Genomic DNA, 6,000 nt, shown 5'->3' with positions numbered 1-6,000 from the left:
GGAACAAAGAGGACGAATTAGCAAGTCACTGTTTTAGATGCTGTCCATTTCTGTTTTGATACAGGAATGCACAACAATTTATATTCATGCAGGATTTTGGGGGTCATCCAGCGTGTTGTCACTTGTATTAACTGCTCAATGTGTGCTTCTCTCTCAATGTCAACACTAAAACATTAGGTGTATCTCAGTGGAAATAGTCATTTATGGGCTGTCCTGCTTTAGTGAAGCACTCACAACAAAGCTGTGACCTGTACACTAAGCAAGTGTTTCCTTGATGCTTTCAAACTGGACTTAGGTGACAATCATAATGGTAGGATTTTTTTCTATTTTTGGCCCAGTTTAGCTCAATACAAAGCATAATAATTATTCTAGCTTTGAATTAATGGCAAATAGCCCTGGGCTTGCAGTTCAAACTGATCAAAAATGCCTCTCTAACAGCTCTGATATGAGGTACGTGATGCATATTTATGATTTCCATCTGTGAGTATAAAATCATAAGTGAATCAAATAACCTCAAAGAGTGAGTTTATTCACACAGGCTTCATGGGGATCTTAACAATTTTGTTCGATACGGAGATCACTCCAAATGCATATTGGCTTTGTCCAAGTGCTGTGAATAATGGTTGCTTAATTTCATGAATAAATAAAGAAAATTGTAATTTGTTGGGCACGGGGATCATTGCTCATATGTTATTTATATGGCAACTGATGCAGAGGGAGGCAAAGTTTCCCCTGTGTGAAGCCCAGCTCAGTTAATTGGGTCTGAAGCCTCTTTTTTTTTATGACAGCATTACAAAGGTCAGTGTCCCAGCAGCTTGCCTCACTGGGTAAGTGTTGGTGGAGCTTCTGAATGAGCAAAGAGCCTGATCCTCTGATCTCACTAAGTGCCTCTGTTTATGTAATGTGATCTGTTCTCCAAAGGTGATTTGGTGGTAGATTTAATAAATCTATTAGTATTAGTATTATGACAGAAGTTCAAAATGCATAAGCCCTGCCTAATAGCTCTCAAACCAGTCATGTCCAAACCAACACAAGTCAGTTCCCCTTTGCCTTTGGCTAAGAGTTTCAGAAATTGAGTTACTGGTTTACTTCATGTACTAAGGTGTTATATCTGCTTTGTAATTTTGTTAATGCTGCCACCCTGGTGCAGCGAGTGGATAGTGAGTTTGCATTCCTCTAAAACATAAGTTCCAACACATTGGGCATCTGAGTTTAAAATGACACAGATTTAGTTAAAAAGGTAAAAAGAAGAAGTTTTCTTTCCCTTTAAAAATAAAAATATTACATTATTACATTTTGTGCAAATGTTAAAGAAATAATGCAGGAACAAACGTCATCCAGGTGTCTCCATTATGCACACTAAACATGGACCAGTTTTAAGCACACCTCCATGATGCACAGTGGTACCACTGGAGGGCTTTCACTAGTTGGTTTAAATCTTGACAATTACATTGTTCCATTCATAGCCTCAATGTGGGACAACATTCTTCTTCAGATGAGGGACAAATGGTAAAAAGTGCTAACCTGACACATCAGATGGTTTGTTGCAAAGAACCATTTGGGAAGTCACCATTGGAAATTGGCAAAGGGCAGGCACTTTCAAAAAACACTTGGCAGGTGATTGGACGAACCTGAATCTGTCTATCATTGTCAATCATGGCGTAACTTCAACTAATCATATCAATGAAACATGTGACACAAATCAAACTCTTCCTGAAGCCAGTCGGGAGAAAAAAACATCAAGGAAAGCCTTCAGTGCTGTTCTTTGTTCTTCTTATACTCTTCACTTCTGATGTAACTGATGCTGTACCAGCATATACGCTGAACTCCTTATCTGTCAACAGAGGATGACAGTTATCTGTCAACATTGGGATTTGAAAATAACGTGTGTAGGGTACACACAGTGAATCCTAATATCACACATACCACTTGCTTTAAAATACCAGAGCACCAAGGATTGAGTTAACAAGTTCCTACAATCAGTGACCAAAGTCAGGTGGTCCGAATCAGACACCTGGCTGAAAGACAAAAGGGCTTATAAAACCAGCACTTAGCTTACTGATGTATTACTTGAAGGATATGTACACTTCACTTACACATTTTGATTCAATTGTGATTTTACGAAGGCTCCTGACAGGTGAGACAGTTGGTAGGAGAGGGTGACAGCAGAGTAGATAGCAGTATAAATGCAGTCATTGGTGGAGCATGTTTCTGTGCCTCTTGGGTGTGCTTTAGTTAAGCAGATTTGTCATGTTTGCTTACATCTCCTTTCTCTCCGTGCAATACAACAAAATCTGTGTGACATGTAGCTAAATATGGGTAAGAATCCTCCCATGGGGTGAGGTGCACAAACTTTTAGCCTTTTTTGTCTTCTTCTTCTTCCACTACTACTATTGGAGGGTGCCAGTTAAGTGAATGATTTCTCATCACTAGATGTTGTCACATGCTGCACCAGTGGGGAATTTAAAATATGGGAGAATCCCAGAAAAAACAGATTGGTTGACAGGTTTGGTCTCAATTGTCTGAGACAATTGCTGCAATTTGTTAGTAAAAAGTTAGATGCTCATCAGAGACTACACACAGGACAGTCAATTACCAGCAGTAACACTGTGGCACCTCAAAATAATAAATCATCTGTTTTTTTCTGGTTAATAGATCAACTTTTTCCCAGTCCAAACAGTGAGAATTCAGAATAGAACTTCGTACAGGTTCTTGTCTGTTGTTGTCACAACAGGGTCCACAAGGTTTTCACAATGCAGTGGCATTCCCAAATCACTAGGGATCTCTGACTCCATCAATGATTGGTGGAGTCAGAGAGAGAGACTAATCCGACCTGAGCGTGGCCGGAGTCAAGGGCTTTGTGTAAAAAAATTCCCCCGAACCCGAACTGATACAGGACTCGCCAAGTTCTGAGAACTCCAGATGGAAATCAGGATATAGTTCTGAACAGCAGCTTGTACAGACACCAGCTGACCTCTTTTTCCTGTTGGTAAATTAAACCCTCACAATAACACCTAAGTGTGATTGGGTTTATTATCTGTAGTCTGTTCTTTGTACCAACAAATATTTCTACATTATTATTCCTTATCTCACTATGACAAACAGCTTCTTGCACCAGTCAGGGTTTCACAATAAAACAGGAAGTGCAAGACAAAACCTGACGCTAGTGAAACAAAAAGCTTAAAAGACACGACGAGACATTACACATGACTGTAGAAGTACATGTAGCCTGTAATATAAATTCACTTGAAGCTCACTTATTATATGTGTTTATGTGTGTGTGTTTATATACATTAGCTGTAATATAAAGCTGTAATATGTACAACAGCTCCATCTGAGCTACATCTTAAAAAATAAACAACTTGGACATTTTGACATGGTTTTTGATATGTCATCCGGCCATGTTCTGATAGCTTGCAGATATAAGAAAGGTGTAGTGTATGTTATGACATTGTCATTCGGGGGGAACATGCAGGCGGCTGGTAGAGTTTTCTGTTTTTCCCGGGATTCTCCCGCGTTTTACCCCTCTCTCCCTCTGTCTTCCCGTTAATGTATTTTCCCATAAATCTGTTTTTAACCTTTCTTTAAAAATCTGTAATGTTGACCACTGGCATTACCTCCTTTTTGATGTGTTTCCCTCTGGTACAGCAGATGGTAATATGTAGAACATTAGCTGTAACATCTAGCGACAGGTATGTTATGAGTGTCAAAAACAAGGTTTGAACTACTTTCCACCATTTATCCAAATGGTTTCATGTTATCTATGCTGTTTGCTGGCACTCTCTTCTCCAGATAATTAATATTTGCGTCATTAATTATTCATGTTATTAGCATACCTTACATTGATATATTGAACCACATGTGTGTGGAAACACACTCAGAAAATCTGTGTAAAAAAAGTCCAAGTAAAACCAGAGTGAATCCATGCTGTTTCCAAAGTCCGGTTGTAAAGGAGAATATGAATGTGTAAATCTGTAGTCTGTCCTGATCTGGCTTCCTTTCTAGTATTCTGTAGGAAAATGTAGTAGAAATCAAACAATGCAGCAGAAAGTGTAATACTGTGGACTGTACAGTATAATACAGTGGAAGCCAGCCTTCACTTGCTTTTTCCACATCAAGCTTGCACTGCCATGTGTGTTCTGAGCCTCCGTCCTCCACCTGACGTGCAAGTCTATCAGTAACCTGCACCAAGGGTTAGAGTATGTGTTCAGGATTCTAAGAGCCCTGTAATACATTGTATCGGGCTCCCAAGGTGAAAGGGAGAGACAGGGGCCCGAGATTAATTCGAGCCACGGTATAATGAGGCTGCTCTCACAGTTCCCTGCTGAATAAAGACAAATGGCTTTTGTTTGTGGCAGCTTTGCCATCTTGCATTGATAACTGCAATAATTCCATTTCATGTCCAAGTCTCATCTGCCACAGCCAGAGAAAACAGCAAAAAAAAAGTGAAATGAACTGTAATTGAGGGAGGCTTTTATTAAGCGACAGGGTATTTTCATCCTCTAGTGGAAGTAATCCCATGGGGGTGGGTGGAAGCAGGAAGAGTGGAGGATGGTGGATCTGAGATGACAAAGCTGTCCTCTCTCTGGAGAAAAGTCTTTCATTGTGCACAACAAATAAGTCGCTTCCAATCACTGTGCTCTCAGCTGAATGGACATTTGCATGCAGGACTCCTGTGTAGGAGCCATCAGATCAAAGATTTTACTTGCCAGGGTCAAGAGATAGTAGCATGGATCTGACCGCCACATCATGAAGTCATAGCATCACTGTGGTGATAATTAAAGCCCCAATCAATAATGAGTGTAATTGCTCCATCGGCTGTCATATCACGCCTGGGTCTACATGTTCTGCAAGGTCAGAGCCATCCCATGTAGGTTGGACTAATCATATCTACACATGACCCTAAACCTGACACTAACCCTTCAAAGTGCAGTGATCGGCCTGCTGAAGCCAAGCGTGACAGTCGAGGTGACCTGAATTCATTCATGAATACACTCACAAATTGTTATTGAGGGCCCTCAAAACCTCCTTTCTTTCCCGGTTCCTGCTGGGGCAGATTGTGGCCTCGATAAACATACGATATCCTGCCAAAGTTGGACTGTTGTCAGTTTCAGTTTTAAGGTTTCATATATTAACATATTTGTTGATTATCTTGTTGTTTTCTTTTAGTTTCACGATTTCTTATCAATAAACCTGTTGGCAGAGTCGTGATGAGTGAAAGTCATTTAGCTGCCCGTCAGCATTGACACAACATGTGTATTGATGAACAGAACAACCAACAACACTAAAGATGCGACAAGTAAGGAGAGGCTTCGGCCATCATAGCAGTGTCTCAGCACATAGTCCCGTTTTCCCACTCCAGTGCCTTATCTGCTAACTCTGCCACAGCCAAGGCAGCAAGAGAGGCGAGGCAAGTGTCAAGAGAAGTGGTCATCAGTTGGTACAAGCTATAAAAGTGACCACTGTGTCTGTTTGTACAGAGAAACCTCATTGGAGACTGAATAGAGAGAAATCTGTCCACAAACCAGAGATACTTCCCGAGCTTGGCTTCTGATTCACAGAGGTTTTCAAAAAGTCAGACAACTGTGATAAACACCGTTGGCAAAACACCTAATTTCCTCCATTCCTCACCAGTTTACATTCAGGTCCAAGAAATCCACAGAGAAGGCCATCTCCACAGCCCTCCCCTCAGTCTTTGCACACCTTGAAAATAACATGACCCACATCAGAAGGCTGCACGTTGATGTCAGCTTAGCATTCAACACCATCTCCCCCATGAAACTGATCAGAAAACGGCCACGCTCTGCTACTGGAGACTGGTCTTCCTCACAAACAGACCGAGACAGTTCACGTTGGTGGTCATATCTTGTAAACTGTGATGCTCAACACTGGGATAGTAAAAGAAAGTCTCCACCCAAACCACAGCCTGTTCCCCTGCTGCCGTCTGGCTAGCGATACAGAAGTATTGCTTCTGTATTTCTTCTGACTCCTCAACTCATC

The sequence above is a fragment of the Chelmon rostratus genome, chromosome 3 (assembly GCF_017976325.1).
Source record: "Chelmon rostratus isolate fCheRos1 chromosome 3, fCheRos1.pri, whole genome shotgun sequence".
In the NCBI taxonomy this organism is placed as follows: Eukaryota; Metazoa; Chordata; class Actinopteri; order Chaetodontiformes; family Chaetodontidae; genus Chelmon; species Chelmon rostratus.
This window is presented reverse-complemented; position numbering follows the sequence as displayed.